Consider the following 17,491-nt stretch of genomic DNA (forward strand, 5'->3'; position numbering starts at 1 on the left):
ATTTTATTTTAATTCTTTTAGTATTATTATTATTTTTTTTGCCTTTGCCTTGGTGACGTGATGTTCTCACTCTCGCTTCAGCTCTTCTGGGGCTTGATTGGGTGGGAATTATTCGCTTTGGGTTCGTTGTTGTTTCTTTTTTTTCGGGGGTTGTTTCGGGGGTTTTGTTGTCTTTTTTTGACTACTTTTTTTTTTTTCCCGGTGAAATGTGGTGGTGTGTTTTTTTCTGGTCTTTTATTTTTGTCTTTTTTTTTCCATCTTTTTGTGTGTGTGTGTTGGTTTCTCTTTTTTTTTTTTTTTTTTTTTTTTTTTTTTGTGGTGTTTTTTTTTTTCTTTCTGTGAGCTCGATGCGATGCACAGATAGGCTGGCGGGGAGATCGCCGGGAGAGCGGCCGATCGCCAGCACTGATAAGACAAAGATCACACACACCGGACTATATTTAACCAACTGCTTTAACCTTCTTCTTCTTCTTCTTTGCTTTTTTGGAGCAACGATGGAGACCAGCAACTCAGGGTCACTCCAAACCCCTGCCCTGGGGAGCACCCACTCTGCCCAGTAAGGCTTTGAAAGCCGATTGCATCAGGATGGTGGTTTCTGATAGGGGGTGGGGGGAGGAAAAAAACCACTCAGAGCTTTAATATATTTAATGTTATGGGGTATCTACCCTGGGGGGGGACAGTCATTTTTCACTCCCCATCCCATCTCTGGCTGTCAAACCCTCCCTGCAGCTGCCGCTGCTGCTTTATAGTCTTGGTGGTTTGGTTTTCTTCTTCTTCTTTTTTTTTTTTTTCCCTTCCTTCTTCTTCTTCTTTTTTTTTTTTTTTTTTTTCCCTCCCCTCTTTATTTTGTTTTCTTGTCTTTTGTTCTGCTGCTAGATAGATGTGAAGGGCTGATAGAGCGCGGGAGCTGATCTCCAGCCCAGATTACGCAGGATATTTATTAACTTCAAACAGGGGAGCGCGGGCGACGAGCGGGGCTGGGGCGGCTGCTGCTGCTGCGTGCGCTCCAGCGCCGGGTCCTGCGATGAGGGCTGGATAAGGAGGAGATCAATCTCATCATGCTCATCTTCCTCTCCATCTCTTGTGCTCATACAGATATATCATACTTTATTTTTTCTCCCCAAATGAGCTGGAAACAAGCAGTTCTGCGCCGGTCACAGGGGCCTGCTTCTGATTTTTTTTCTTTTTTTCTTCTTTCCCTCCTTTCCTCTCTCTCTTTTTTTTCCCTCCTTTCCTCTCTCTCTTTTTTTTCCCTCCTTTCCTCTCTCTCTTTTTTCCCCCCTCCTTTCCTCTCTCTCTTTTTTCCCCCCTCCTTTCCTCTCTCTCTTTTTTCCCCCCTCCTTTCCTCTCTCTCTTTTTTCCCCCCTCCTTTCCTCTCTCTCTTTTTTCCCCCCTCCTTTCCTCTCTCTCTTTTTTCCCCCCTCCTTTCCTCTCTCTCTTTTTTCCCCCCTCCTTTCCTCTCTCTCTTTTTTCCCCCCTCCTTTCCTCTCTCTCTTTTTTCCCCCCTCCTTTCCTCTCTCTCTTTTTTCCCCCCTCCTTTCCTCTCTCTCTTTTTTCCCCCCTCCTTTCCTCTCTCTCTTTTTTCCCCCCTCCTTTCCTCTCTCTCTCTTTTTTCCCCCCTCCTTTCCTCTCTCTCTTTTTTCCCCCCTCCTTTCCTCTCTCTCTTTTTTCCCCCCTCCTTTCCTCTCTCTCTTTTTTCCCCCCTCCTTTCCTCTCTCTCTTTTTTCCCCCCTCCTTTCCTCTCTCTCTTTTTTCCCCCCTCCTTTCCTCTCTCTCTTTTTTCCCCCTCCTTTCCTTTCATGCTTGCTTTTTTAAAGCATTCTTTTTTTTTCCACGCGTTTTTATTTTTTCTATTCTGCTCTCAGCTGCAGTTGATCTCAGCTCCTGATAAGCCCCACCAAAACCGATTTCCATCCTGATAGCGATTGCCAGGGCAGATAAGGACCAACTTATCTCTCCCCACCAGACCCGAACAGGATTCGCTCCAACAACAAACACAGCAAAGAAAAAGGGGGCAAAAGGGCTCCAACAGTTTGTTCCATCACAAATGTGCTTAACGCCGGCACCTTAATTATCTGATTCTTTGGAGGGGCAGCTGCATGTGCATGATTTCTATTTCTCAAGGTGTTTGTTTGGGGTTGGGTTTTTTTTCACTCTCCCCCACCCCATCTGTGCCGAGCTCTCCCCAGCACCCTCTTATCAGCTGCAGATGTTGCATTAGTTCGATGAGAGCTTTGACTTTCTTTTTCGATCTTTATCTCCCATTCTGCTCGGCTGAGCTGGGGCGAAACTGAGGGGTTGGGGGAGGTGGGTTAGTGGAGGGGGGAGTGTTGAAAGCACCGTCGTCTTTTTGTGTGTGTGGATTTTCTTTAATTGCTATTAGATGGTGTTAGATAGTGAGGGCGATCTGTGCAGCTCAGCCTCTCGGCGGGGTGGGGTGAGGTGGTTTTGTATTTTAAATGATTTTTTTTTTCCCCTCTTTTGCAAATTCAGCTACGGGCCTGGTACTGCATGGGCTCTGCTGTGGTGTCAGGGAAGGGGCTCTTGATGCCAGCAAAGGGGCTCGTGTTGTTGGGGAAGGGGGTCGTGGTGCCAGGGAAAGGGGGTGTGCTGCTGGGCAGGTGGTTGCAATGCCAGGGAAAGCGATCACAGTGCCAGGGAAGGGAGTTGTGATGCAAGGAAAGGGGGTCATGGTAGGGAAAAGGGGTCTCCGTGCCAGGAGAGGGTCATGGAGATGGGGAAGGGGGTCTTGATGCTGGGGGAAGCGGTTGTGGCATTGGCAAAGGGGGTTGTGGTGCCAGGGAAAAGGGTTTTAGTGCTGGGCAGGGGGGTCAATGCTAGGAAGGGGGATTGTGATGCAAGGGAAGAGTGTCATGGTACTAGGGAAAGGGGGGCTTGATGTGAGGGAAAGGGTTGTGATGCTAAGGAAGGTGCTTGTAGTGCCAGGTAAGCATGTCACAGTGCCAGGGAGGGGGTCTTGGTGTTGGGTTACAGGGTCACAGTGTCAGGGACAGGGTTGTGGTGCTGAGCATGGAGTCGCAATGCCAGGAGATGTCATGGTGCCAGGGAGGGGATTGTGGTGTTGGGGATGGGGATATTGATGACAGAGAAGGGGGTTTCTGTGCCAAGGAAGGGGTTGTGTTGCTGGGCATGGAGTTGTGATGCTACGGAAGGGGGGGCATAGTGTTGAGGAAGGCGATTGCTGCGCTGGGGGAGCTTTGTGATGTCAGGGAAGGGGGGGTCTTGATGCCAGGCAGGGGGTCATGGTGCCAAGGAAAGGATTTATGATGCCAGGTAAAGTACTGGTCAGGGTGTATTAGTGCCAGCTGGGGGTCATGGTGCTGGCCAGCCCATGGGATCCATCCTTCCTGGAAGCTTGGAAAAATTGCATTTCTTGCAGAGGCTGACAGTGGCCAGCCCAGAATCTATTTTTGGCAGCAGTGTGGTGAGCTGGTGGCGTGGGATGCTCTGGGCACGCCTCCTGCCTGCTCCCTTTGCTCTCTGAGTTGCTCCTTGCCTTTTGGTCCATGCATTTTTCCTCTCCCCACCAGTGCACTTTTCCATCTCCATCAGCCTTCTGTCTGCCTCAGTTTCCCAATCCAGGTCTGCCAGGGAAGGGCTGCTCCAGCCTGGGGTGGGCAATGGATAAGTGTGTTACCCTGGGCTCCTCTGCTGGATAGGGAGGGTTTGCTCCCTGCTCCTCCATGGATGAGGTGGGTGCAGGCAGAGCCTCCAGCTCCAGTCCCCAAACTGGTATTTTCTGTGCCTTCATTAGGGGCTGCCTTGGTGTTACAGTCTCCTGTGCCCCACTACTGGCATCCCAAGGGTGACATCACTGTGTCCCATGTGTCTGCTGCACCCACGGGTGCTGCCTGCATGCCAGCCCCTCCCCTCTTGTGCAAACATGCCCCCTCCCCAAGGCATTTGCCAGCCCTGACTTGGTGGCATCCCAAAGTGATGGCAGGGGTGCAGGCAGCAAAGCCCTATGGCACATCTGCCCCCGCAGCAGCTCTGCCCATCACAGATGCCACCAGCCTCTTGGGATGCAGCATCTGGAGGTCCCAGGGGTGAGAACCCATTGTGGTCCCCTCAGGGTGGGACAGGATAGGGACAGTGCCCCCTAGGCTGTGCTGTGCTGGTGGAAGCTCTCCCAGCCATCACCCATCCCCTGATCATGGTGATCTCTTCTGGCTGTCACCAGACAATTCCCAATGGCAACTGGGTAGCACTACAGGGAAGCCATGCTCTTGCTTGGTGTGAGGTTTGGAGCAGCCACAGGTGATGCTGGAAGAAGTTTCTCTTCTTTTCCATGACCAGTTGTACAGTCATGAGCATCTTTGTGGGATGGGAGAGGGATCAGCACCGTGCTCAGCACCTGGTGGCTGAGGAGACAGCTCACTGTGGCTTCTTTCTGGGACACTATATCCATTTACAAGGCTTTGGGCCACCATGTGCCACCAGCTTTGTGTTTTGACAGTCATGGGACACATCATGGCTGTCCCACATGGCAAATTCCCTCAGTGCTCACCTTGCAAACCTATTTTGGGACCCCACTTTGGGTCTATCCCCAGGATGTCCCTTCCCAGCCATTCCCATCAGGCAAGGAGGATGTATACAAGATGCTCAGAGGGCAATTGCCAGCTTCAGGCTGACTATGGTCAGAGTGAGAGGAAATGGCCTCAAGCTGCTCCAGGGGAGCTTTAGGTTGGATATTAGGAGCAGTTTCTTTACTGAAAGTGTGCTCAGGCATTGGACCAGGCTGCCCAGGGAGGTGGTGGAGTCACCATCGCTGGAGTGGTTTCCAAGCTGTGGAGATGTGGTGCTGAGGGGCATGATTTAGTGGCTGTGGTGATGTTGGACTTGATGAGGTCTTAAAGGTCTTTTCCCCCCACTTAGTGATTCTATGTGGGGCACCCAGGAGCGTGGCAGAACCAGTTCTGCCGAGAGCCCCGGTGCATGTCCCCGCCGGCAGCCGCGGGGCGGGAAGGCAGCCCTGGCAGCCACGGCGGCTTTGGCAAGTCGGCCGCTTCCAGGACCCGTGGGCGCTGGGGTTGGGTTGGTTTGTGTCTGCTGCCGCTCTTCCACCTCCTACACCCCCAGGGGACATCCCCACGGGACACCGCTGTGCCGTCCCCTCCCTGGGTACCCTGAGCGGGCAGGGAGCCATGGCGACGCCTGTGCCATGGGGACCATCCCTGACATCCCATGCCAGAGCGTGGAAGACCACCTCTGGCTGGGAATTACGGCTCTGGATCCCGACTTGAGCGGTTGGGCAAGGTCTTATTTTTCCGTCGTGAATCACGAGGCCACCTTGCAAGCGGCAGGTTCCCCTTTCGCCAAGTTGCGAGCAGGCCAGCTCAGCAATCAGGGCTTGGGAAGCAGTCCTCTCCCCATGGGTGTTGCAGCAGCTTGCGCAAGGAGACAGTGCCATGGCACAGCTGGTCTCTGGTTCCTGGAGAGGTGCAGCTCCATCCCACCGTGGAGACCCTTCTCAACTCTTTAAGGACCCTTCCATCTCAAGCCATCCTGTGACCTGTCGGAGCCACCCAGCCATGGCGGCATCCCACGAGCAACCTGCCGTGGAGTTGCCAGGGAGCCCTGTCCACATCTGCCCTCTGCAGCGTCCTCTGGGTACCCCTTGCCATGCCACGCTCCTAGTGCCACCTGCATCCCTGGGATGAGAAGCTACAATGCTGCCCAAACAGGGAGCAGTGGGGCTGGTACAGCCTAGGGACAGAGCCGCTGTGACCTGCTTGGTGGTGTCAGGGTTAAATACACCCATTCTGGGGAAGGGAAGAGGATGTTCCATGTGTGCTGCTCAGCCTGCTGCCAAAAAACCCCACAAAAATCATGATTTGGCTTGGAAAATGCCAGCTGGGGTGGAGAGAAAACCAGTGCAGACCTTCTGTGGGGCACATCTGGGACTCGAGGCTTACTGGTGAGAGGGATGTGAGTAGTGACTGGTAAGAGGGATATGAGTAGCGACTAGGAGAGATGGCAGGAGCAGAGAAACCTTGTGCTAGTCAAGTGTCTTTATTTAAGAAAGTGCTGGAAGAAGCCTTCATGCCAGCCCTGTGTCACGCTACAAGTCCAGTGGCTGCACCAAGGGTGTGGATTTTTCTTCCTGGAGGGAACAGAAATCCTCTCCCCTCCACTGGAGGAGAGCTGGAATGGGAGCAGAAGGCCAGTATATCTTTTTGGTTTTATTTTTATTTTGGGGTTTTTTTTGTCTGTGTGACATGTCCCATGACTTTTTGTTGTCTGACTCAGGGCTTTTGGCTGCTCCACCTTGGCCAGGCTGTTGTCCCGTTGCTTCTTTTATCAGGAGAGTTCAAGTGTTTTGGGGCTAATACAGTTCCCTCTTCCGATGGCTGCCCGGGGAAGGCTCCACATTGTTCCTGCAGCGACATGTTATTTTGGAAGGGCTGAAATGCTGAAAGGAATGTGACTGCTGACCTTGGGCTGCAGTGGGGTTAAGGAGTGTGTGCCTATGAGTCACTCCAGATAAGCGCCTTCCACGGCTTTTTTCCTCCAAAATAATTCTTTATCTCCTCTTTCTCACATCAACATATTTTCTTGACATCTCCCCTCCGATAGCGCGTGGAGGAAATGTGCTCCTCCAATTTGTCCATCTGATGAAATATCAGTGCATTGTTTTCTCTTGTCCTTGGCCAGCTGGGGGTCGTGGCCCCAGGAGCTGGGGATGTGCCTCAGGCCCGGTGCCCAGAGTTCCAGGGATGTGCAGAGGGGTTGGTGCCCGGGGATGCACCCCAAGGTTGGTGCCTGGAGCTTTGGGGATGATTGATGAGATCCTGGCCCAGTGCTTTGGGGATGTTTGATGGGGGCTGGTGTGTTGGACTTTGGGGATGCACTTTGGGTCAGTGCCTGGAGCTTTAGGGATGTACCTGAGTGGTGGTGCCTGGAGCTTTAGAGATGTACCTGAGTGGTGGTGCCTGGAGCTTTGGGGATGGACATCAGGGATTGGTGCCTGGGGCTTTGGGGATGAACATCAGAGCTGGTGCCAGGGGATGCACCTCCTTGGGGTCAGTGCCTGGGGCTTTAGGGGTGCTTGTTTTGGAGTTGGTGCCCAGGGATGTGCCTCAAGGCTGATTCACAGGGCTTTGAGATGCATCTTGGGGTTGGTGTCTGTGGCTTCAGGGATGTTCAGGGTGGTTGATGCCCAGGGATAAGCCTCAGGGTTGATGCTAAGAGCTTTGGAGATCCTTGATGAGCTCACTGGCCCTGTGCTTTTGGGATGTTTGGAGGGGTTGGTGCCTTGAACTTTGGGGATGCACCTTTGGGTCAATGCATGGAGCTTTAGGGATGTCCTTTGGGGGCGATGCCCAGGGGTGCACCTTGGAGTCAGTGCCCAGTGCTTCAGGATGTGCCTCAGGGTCAGTGCCCAGGGGTGCACCTTGGGGTCAGTACCTAGGGTGTTGAAGATTCTTGGGAGGGTCATGGCCTCATATTTGGGGATGCTCAGCAGGACTTGGTACCTCTGGTTTTGTGGCTATTCAGCGAGGTCGGTGCCTGAGGCTTTGGGAATGCTCAGCAGGATCATGCTCCTGTGCTTTGGGAATTCTCAGTAGAGTTGTGGCCCTGTGACTTTGGGGATGCTCAGCAGGGTCAGTGCCTGGGGTTTGGGCATGTTTGACAGGGTTGGTACCTGGGTATGCACCTTGGAGTCAGTATTTATGGCTTAGGAGATGTGTCTTGGGGTCAGTGCCTGGGGTTTGGGATGCTCAGCAGGGCTGATTCCTGGGGATGCACCTCAGGGTCAGTACTCAGGGCTTTGGGGATGTGCCTCCGGGTTGGTGCCTGAGATTTTGGGATGCTCAGCAGGCTTGGTGCCTGGGGGTGCACCCTTAAGGCTTTGGGGCTGTGCCTCAGGGTTGGTGCCCAGAACACGCAGAAGGATGCACACGCAGGAGAACATCACCCAGCGTGGGGGGGAGGGGGGACCACGGGGAGGAAAAACTGCTTTCTGCTTCTTCCCCTCCTCTCACTGCTCCGCCGGGAAGTTTGGCCGCTCGCTTGCTGGCTTCTCCGTCTCCCAGCCGAGGCCTCTCATTGCTACTTCCAGCTCCTATGATAATGCGGAAAGTTGAACTGGCCCCATTACTGCGTTGTGATGGTTGCCTCGATAAGGTCCCGATAATGGCAGCGATAGCGGCAGCTCGGTAGCCAATGGCTCTGCCGCTCCTCCCATTAACATTCCCCACCACGGACCGGCTCGGAGCTGCCTATCTGCTCTCCATTTCCACTCCTCCGCTAGATAAGAATGGAAATACTGACTTCATAGCTCACTGATTAAAGTGTCTGGATTTCTTGATAATACACAGATAAATTATGTTTTTCAAAAAGAAGGTAGGGAAGGGAGTGCGAGGGGAGGGAAAAACCTTCAGTCCATTTTTTTTATTATTATTATTTTTTAATTTTTTTCCCCCCCTCCCTTTCTTTCTGGCTGTGCCCTGTAGGATGGAGTTTTTCAGCTCCAAAACACCCTCCCTAGTCTGCACCCAGGCTTGGCGGAGCCCTGTGTCATGAGCGTGGGGACAGGGTTGTCACAGTGGGCAAAGGACTTTGGAGAGCTGCGTGGATGGGGTGTACTGAACGTGTGGCCACATCCCTGTACTGGGATGGAGATTCTGGTCTCAGATGCTAGGGACCTGCTGGCATCATGGGGATGTTTGGCTTTGCCAGCTGAAGTGATGCCACATGGCTGTGATTCTGGTGCCAACCTCTCAGCTGAGCTTTGCCTGTTCCCAAGGACTGGCAGTTGGCTGGCAGAGTCCAGGGATGCTTGGGAAGCATCTGCCTTTCTACATCCATCTCCAGCCTTCGCTTCACTGCTTCTGCTGCAAGATGCTGCCTGGTCCTGTGGGATGGTGCCTGGTTTAGTGGGATGATGTTGGATCCAGCAGGATGGAGCCAGGTTTAGTGGGATGCTGTTGGATCCAGCAGGATGGTGCCCGGTTTAGTGGGATGCTGTTGGATCCAGCAGGATGGCGCCCAGTTTAGTGGGATGCTGTTGGATCCAGCAGGATGGCGCCCAGTTTAGTGGGATGCTGTTGGATCCAGCAGGGTGGTGCCCAGTTTAGTGGGATGATGTTGGCTCCAGCAGGATGGCGCCCAGTTTAGTGGGATGCTGTTGGATCCAGCAGGATGGCGCCCAGTTTAGTGGGATGCTGTTGGATCCAGCAGGATGGCGCCCAGTTTAGTGGGATGCTGTTGGATCCAGCAGGATGGCACCCGGTTTAGTGGGATGCTGTTGGATCCAGCAGGATGGCACCCGGTTTAGTGGGATGCTGTTGGATCCAGCAGGATGGCACCCGGTTTAGTGGGATGCTGTTGGATCCAGCAGGATGGAGCCCAGTTTAGTGGGATGCTGTTGGATCCAGCAGGATGGCGCCCAGTTTAGTGGGATGCTGTTGGCTCCAGCAGGATGGCACCCGGTTTAGTGGGATGCTGTTGGATCCAGCAGGATGGCGCCCAGTTTAGTGACATGCTACCCACTCCAGTGGGACACTTTAAACCCAGCCTCATCCCACTAACCCACCCACCCAGTTTTAACCCTTATAAACCACTAAACCCCTCATCCCCACTGGAGCAAAAAGGGCTTTCCAGACTCTTTTTGGTTCCTTACACTGGCAAAGGTATCGACTGTGAGAATCTAAGTTTGTTTCATCTCAGTATAAAACTAAAGAGCAAACAGCATAAAGTTCATTTTTTAATGTGCTGCCCCATTCCAGTTGGGCTGCTCTCTTTATTTTTTTTTCAGGGGAACTGTGATAAAAAGCAGTGATAAAGCCAGGACTGTTTTGTGTAGGAGTCAGTATCTGTGTTATCTATCTCCCTTTTTCACTCTCCGAGCAGCTCTGTTGTTTTTTACTCTTATCTCGCTCCACCAAAATGCCAAGAACAGGAAAAAAAAAAAAAAAGGAAAGAAAAAAAAGAGAAAAAGAAAGGGGTGGGGGAAAAAAGAGGCAGCTCAGGCACACACAGGGCTGCACGGAGCAAACTCGGCATCGGGCATGAACGGCCACGCTGCTAGGAGCTGGAGGAAGAGGAGGGTTGAAGGTGCTGCTGATGGAAAGGTTGTGCTGCTTGTGCTGGTCCAACAAAGAGGAAGGTCTTATCAGCAGGGTTTTGCTGGGACAGTGCTGTCCTAACAGCCTCTGTGACCTTCATCTGCCAGGCTTGGTGCCAGCAGCCCATGCTGCTTCTTGCAGATGGGTCATCCAACTGTGGTGTAGCCTCTTGGGGTACTTTTTTTTCTGTTCCTGATCCCTGTTTTTTGGTGGTGCAGTGCTAAGTGGAGACCCTGAAGTGGTCCAGAATGGCATTAGCAGGTGGTACTGGGCGTGCTGGAAGGACTGGGAGCAGGAGGGAGACTTCAAACAGAGTGTCTTTGGTGGTGGGTCTGGTGGTCTTCTGGACCATGTCCCCCATCCCTCCATTATGCTTGTCCTCACATGGTGCTCTCATGAACTGAAAGGCTTAGGGTTGAGGTTGAAGTCTGTCCCAACAGTGGGATGGACCCAACAGCACCTGGAAGCACTTCTCATGGGGAGGGGGATGGCTCTGACGTGGCATCTCCAGGGTAATTTGTCGCTAGATTAGCAAAGAGCTTGACCTCTGGCCTCGCCGTCACCTGGTATTGATGTGCTCTGCTGGGCCCTGTCACCAGGCAAGCATCCCCGCCCTGCTCCCAGCCTTTCCCAGCTGCAACAGCTTTATTCCAGGTGGGAGAAAAAGTACTGGAATTGAGGGGGGATTGCCCAGAAAAGCTCCTTTTGGCCAGCAGCAAGGAAGGCACCTAGAGCTGAAGTGGTGATGGTGAGCGTTGGAGCTTGGTGCCACCTTGCATGTCCATGCCACCTCAGACATTGGTGCCACCTTGCACACTCGTGCACATGTGGAGCCTGATCTTCATGGATGAAGTTTTTTCCCATATTATCAGGGTCTCCAGCTGCTCCCCAGCTTGGATTTGCACCAGGCTGCCCAAATCCTGCCTAGGTCAGCATGGCGTTAAACATCTCAAACTACTTTTGCATGGGGATTGGGATGGAGGACACCCCTGAGTGTTCCCAGTAGGGACCAGCCTGTCTCTGCCAGCTGCAGAGAGGCCCCACTAGCTGCCTCAGTTTCCCTCCTGTACTTCGAGCATAATCTTCTTGCCAGCTGGGAAGGACCACGTTAAGTATCACATGCCCTTGTGGAGCAATCTGCTCCCATCCATCTGATGTGTGGGAGATAGGGACAGAGACTGGGACAGCTGTGTTACACTTTTCCTCTCTTTCCTCACTTCATTTTGGGACTCGGTTTAATGGCCATGGTGGTGTTGGGTTGACGTTTGGACTTGATGATCTTAGAGCTCGTTTCCTACCTTAATGATGACCTGTAGAACAGGCTGCCCAGGGCAGTGGTGGAGTCACCACCCCTGGATATATTTAAAAGATGTTTGGGTGATTTCCTTAGGGACACGGTCAGTCAGTTGTGTACAGGGAGATACTAGGTTGTGGCTGGACTCAATGATCTCCAGGTCTTTTCCAACCAGGCAATTCCATGATTGTCATTGTCCCTGCCTTCTCATTCCCATCATTAATATCACACACACACACACCCCTCCCATCCCTGAGCTGCCGTTTGATGCTGGAGCTGCTCCCTCCCTCCCTATTGGGCTTGGTAATCGCGGCCCCTGAAGTTGAAGCAATCTCCTGTAATCTATCAGCTGCTTATCGGAGCTATCGGAGCGCCGGGAATGGCTGGGCTCGGCGCCGGCGCCATGCTCGCCCGCTGATAAAGTTACAGAGTTCAAGCCGTGATGAATGTTAAGTAACTGCACCCCGCACAGATAGGAGCTGGACTTGGCAGGGGGGAGCAGCTCCAGTTGAAACCAATCTCTTCCCCTATCTGCAAAGTGGGTTGTTGGGTTTTGTTTTGTTTTGTTTTTCCTTTTCTTTTCTTTTTTTTTTCCTCAGGCTCGGCTGCTTCCCGGCATCTTTCCATCTCAACTAAAGCTTCCCACTGGGAAGTGTTGTCCTGGATCAAGGAGGGATGCTTGGGGTGTTGTTCATGTGTCAGGCCTAGGATGGTAACCTGGGGGTGGGTTTAGGGTGGTTGGTGTGTGGATGTGAACTTCAGCCCCCCCGCCAGCAGGAGTTGCAGCATTCTCCCTGCCATGAGAAATCACAGGACCCCCACTACCCTCCATTCCCACTTCACCTTCATTCCCCCACTACCCTCCATTCCCAAATCACCCTCATTCCCCCACGATCCTTTATCCCCCTTCTGGAAATATTTGTCCTAAATAGCTTTGTAAACTTAGTATTATTTTAGTACCTTCCCCAAGAAGAAGTCACAGCACACCTCACTATCCGCCATTCCTCCACCACCTTTCTTTCCCCTCCTGGCAAAAAAACTTGTCCCAGATACTTTATATAATAATGTAATATTAAATTTAATACACACACCCCCCCCATGAGAAATCACAGCACCCCCCCCACTATCCTTCATTCCCCCACTATTCCTACATCACCTTCATTTCCCACCCCCCACCCCCAATCCTTTACTTCTCTTCTGGAAATATTTGTCCTAAATACTTTCATATAACAATTTAATACTACACTTCCTACACACAGCCCCACGGTACCCCCTGCTATCCTCCATTCTTCCTCCACCTTCATACCCACAGGATCTTCCAGTCTCCTCCTGGATAAATCAAACCTCAATAATCAATAATTTTAATAACAAGTTGTTATGGTACTCTCCCTCTCCCCCACACTCCCCCATGAGCATTCACAGCACCTGCACCCACCCACCCCCTCATCAATAAATGTAGCATCTCCCTGTGAGCACTTGCAGCATCCTACTCCCCCTCCCCTTCCCCCCCTTTCCCCCCCCCCCCCCCCCCCCCCCCATGAGAAATCACAGCATTCCCCCACCACCTCCATTCCCCCACTGTCCTTTATTCCCCTCCTGGACTAATTAAGCCTAGATGCTTAATAAACTTGATAATAAATTATTACAATACCCCCCCATAAACATTTGCAGCACTCATAACCCCCCTCCTCCATCAGTAATTGGAGCATCACCTACCACCTCCATTCCCCCACTATCTTTTACTCCCCTCCTGGATAAATTAGAGCTAAACAAGGTATTGTTATTATTAAATAATTTATAATAATGGTAATATTTTGTATTACTAAGTCTTAATAAATAATTGCTATTACCCCTCAGTGACCATTCACAGCACCCACCCCCAGCAATCACAGCATCCCTCATCACCTCCACTTTCTCCCCCACCCTCCCTCCCCCCCATCCTTATTCCTCTCTTGGAAAAATGAGTCCTAAATACAAAATAAATTCAATAATCCTTTCTTAATTCAATAATCCTTTCTTAATTTAACAATCCTTTGTTAATTTAATAATAAATTATTACTAGACACCCCCCCTTCCATGAGCAATCCCAGCACCTCCCACTAACCTTCGTTCCCCTCCTGGATAAATTCAGCTTAATTTAATAACAAGTTGTTACAAATCCTCCCCCTTCCACTTGCCACCTCCCCACTCATTCTTTTCTCTTTTCTCCTCACCCTCTTAACCCAGGACACCATGGGATGGGGAAGAGTGAGTTTTATCCCAGGGAGGTGATGGAGAAGGGCCCCAAATTAGAGATAGGTGCTGCTGGGGCTGGCCCCAACCGCTATCAGCTCCATGCATGGGGTTGATATTTAATGTGCTGATATCTCCCTGGGAGGGACACAGTCCTGGGATGCTGCAGTTGGGCTGATAGAGGAGAAAGTTGGTTTGTGTGCAAAAAGGTTAATTTTCATCCAAAGATGAAGTCTAGGGAGGTAAAGGTGGGGGGAGTCTCAGCCCCCATTCCTCCACCACGAGATCCCCATTTTTGGGGAGCATTATAGTTTATTCTGCATCCCAACAGCATCAACCAAAAGGAGGGGGAAAATATTAAGCTGCTGGATTATGACTTTTGGGGACCAGCAACATTTTTCAGCCATCAAAACCTCACTTGCCCTCAGCGTCTCCAGTCCCTTGGGAATGGGCTCAGGGGCACCTGAGGTCATTGGGAAAAGCAAATATGAATAGATTCCAGAAGCTGAAAGTTTGTGTGAGAAGGGGCAGGCTGTGTCCCATCAGATATGGGTGGGTTTGGGATTTGAAGGCCAGGTTGCTCTCTGCTGCAGTGCCAGCGTGGCACAAACCTATATAAGACGCTAGGGAATCCCCTCGCTGGGCTGGATCCCAGCAAATCACCAGAGCGAGAAAGGATCACGAGTGGCTGCAATCCTCTTCAAGGGCATCTTTCCTCAGGGAATACCAACCCCTGTGCCCATTCCCACATCCTTTCCTCATGACTGCAAAATCTGGGGGCAATAAGGCGGTTGAGGGGCTCAAGGAGGCAATCACTGAGCTGGATTCCTCACATCATGATGGGGAGCTTCACACTGCTCCTTTAGAGCATATTAGTTGATGATGATGATTATTATACTTTATTTTTAATTAGAAGATGGATTCAGGGTAAGCACAGGGATAAGGAAGAGCTGGAAGGATGGAGAAGAGAACCTCCATTCTGCTGCCCACATGGTTCTGGTAATGCTGGGGACATCACATTTGTCCCCTAGTGCCTGGGGTGTGACACCCCAGAGCTGAGCACCCTGGGGAATTGCTGCACATTCAGCTTTGGGTTGTCAGTAGGTGAGGTCAGGGTGTCCGGCTGCCTGGCTCTGGGCTCTCATCCTCACCTCTTGGCTCCCCAAGCCCTTCCTGAGGATGATGAACTGTAAAACACTGCTAGCTGATGAACACAAGACAGTGAAGGAAAGTCGCTCCCCTCAGAATCCCAGCATGGGGGGGTTGGAAAGGAGGTCTGGGGATCATCTACTCCAAATGCCCTGCTAAAGCAGAGTCACCAGGCTGCACAGGATCACAATGTAGGTGGTTTGGAATCTCTGTGGAGAAGGAAACTCCACAGCCTCTCTGGGCAGCCTGCTCCAGGGCTCCAGCAACCTCATAGCGAAGAAGTTTCTCCTTAAGTTCAAGGGAAACCTCTTGTTCTTCTCTTCTCTTCTTCTGGGTTCCAGTTTGTGCTCGATACAGCTTGTTGTGTTGCTGGGCACCACAGGCTCTTTAGCTCTTGCTGAGCACTGAGCAGATCCCTTCTCAGGCTGCTCTTCTCCAGGCTAAACAGCCCCAGGTCTCTCAGCCTTTCCTCCTCACAGAGATGCTCCAGGTCTCTCAGCATCTTTGTAGCCTCCACTGGACTCTTTCCAGTAGCTCCCTTGTCTCTCTTGAACTGGGGAATCCAGAAGTGGTCCCAGTACCCCAGGTGTGGCCTCCCTAAGGCACGGTAGGGTGGCAGGAGAACCTTCCTCAACCTGCTGTTCGCACTCTTCTTCATGCCCCCCAGGAGACCATTTGCCTTCTTGGCCACAAGAGCACATTGCTGACTCATGGGCAACTCATTGTCCACCAGCACTCCCATCCTTCTCCCAGCAGATCTGCTTCCCAGCAGATCAGCCTAGCCTGCACATGCTTTGGATCCAGGACCTGCTTCCCACCACGGGGACTCCTCCTCCCGCTCCAGAGCCGGTGGGAAAGTCTGGAGCTGTTGCTATTTTCTCTCTGTTATCGAAGCCTCTTATCGCTTTGCTCTTGTCTGTGTGCCGGCTCTTGCAGCGTCCAGGGTCTCACTCTTGGCAGCCCAGAGATGTGTGTGTCCCCCCTCATCCTTTTGGATTTTCCCTATTATTTTTCCTTTTAGTTCATTTTATCAGCCAAGCGCAAAGAATCAAGAAAAGCTTCATTGTTCCTGCCCTGGGAGAACCTTAATTTGAGGGAAATGATCCCATCATTACCTGGGTGATGCTCAGGAGTGGCCAACCCCCTTCTTTAACGACTTTTTCCCTAGGGAATACTAACCCCTATGCTTGCTCCTGCAGCCTTTTCCCCAGGGCTGCAAAACTGGGGGGGCAGGGGGCCTGGGGGGTGGGAAACAAAGAGGTTCAGGGACAGCACCACCACCCTGAGGAGGTTTGATTCCAGGAAGTTGCACTCCAGGAGGCTGTATTCCTACCTCTGCCACAATCAGAGAGTCAATAAGGTTGGAAAAGACGTCAAAGATCATCAAGTCCAAACTATGACCCAACACCTCATGACTACTAAACCATGGCACCAAGTGCCACATCCAGTCCCCTCTTGAACACCTCCAGGGATGGTGACTCCACCACCTCCCTGGGCAGCACATTCCAATGGCTAACAACTCTCTCTGTGAAGAACTTTCTCCTCACCTCAAGCCTAAACTTCCCCTGGTGCAGCTTGAAACTGTGTCCTCTTGTTCTGGTGCTGGTTGCCTGGGAGAAGAGACCAGCCCCCACCTGGCTACAACCTCCTTTCAGGTAGTTGTAGACAGCAATAAGATCTTCCCCTGCGCTTCCTCTTCTCCAGGCTAAACAACCCCAGCTCCCTCAGCCTCTCCTTGTAGGGCTGTGCTCAAGGCCTCTCCCCAGCCTCGTTGCCCTTCTCTGGACATGTTCAAGAGTCTCAATGTCTTTCTTAAACTGAGGGGCCCAGAACTGGACACAGGACTCAAGGTGTGGCCTAACCAGAGCTCAGCACAGCAACACAATGACTTCCCTGCTCCTGCTGGCCACGCTTTCATCACCTGGGTAACGAGGTGGGTTTCCCATCCGCTGGAGAAAGCCCTGGGAATGCCAAACCCTCCTGCCCTGACCCCGGGCACATGGCTGCCGCTTTCCTGCAAGTTTTTTAGTCACTACAATTTATTTTTTTAATAACAATAAAAAAAAAAAAGAAGACTCCATCCTTGTTATCAATATAAAAAAAGCCCCACACACAACAGAGAGAAGAGTTAATCGTCAGAGCAGAGCATCTTGGAAGGGAGAGGGGTTTCTTTGCCTTTTTTTTTTGGCTCTTCCCCCTCTTCTCTCTGTAAAGCCAGGCTCAGTAATTCAGTTTTAAAGCATGAAAAAAGGGAGTTGATGAAATTCCGCTATCAGCACCCAACCAATATGCAAAATATCTCGCCCAGAATCAAATAGCTATTATGTTTTCATTTCCATTTCGGCGTATTTGCTTAATGAAGAATAGACAGATCAGGCAAGCCGAGGGAGGCTGTGTGCGGTGATAACTGTGCAGGGCTTCCAGCAAGCCCGGGGAAGTGACGCGCCGCTCCCTGCTCCGCGCTCCCTCTCCCTCCCTTGCTGCCTTTCGCTTTTTTTCTCCTTCTTTTTCCTTTATTTTTTTTTCCTTTTCCCTTTTCCCCCCCTTATTTCCCCCCCCCTTATTTCCCCCCCCTTTTTTTTTAAGTCTTTCTTTTTTTCCTGTGCTTCTATTCCCTTTACTTCTTCTTTCCCTTTTTTACACATATTTCCCCCTATTTTCCTTTCTTCCCCCTTCTTTTCCTTCTCTCCTCTTCCCCTCCTTTTTTTCCTTCTCTCCTCTTCCC

At 51.6% G+C, this 17,491-nt stretch overlaps 1 protein-coding gene across 4 annotated transcripts in view; it reads left to right on the forward strand.

Annotated features, from left to right (window-relative positions):
• The window catches only part of ZFPM1 (zinc finger protein, FOG family member 1), a 46,210-nt gene that overhangs the window by 2,163 nt on the left and 26,556 nt on the right, over positions 1 to 17,491 (forward strand). The gene's annotated exons all lie outside the window — the stretch shown is intronic.

This window comes from Dryobates pubescens, chromosome 19 (genome assembly GCF_014839835.1).
Source record: "Dryobates pubescens isolate bDryPub1 chromosome 19, bDryPub1.pri, whole genome shotgun sequence".
Lineage (NCBI taxonomy): Eukaryota > Metazoa > Chordata > Aves > Piciformes > Picidae > Dryobates > Dryobates pubescens.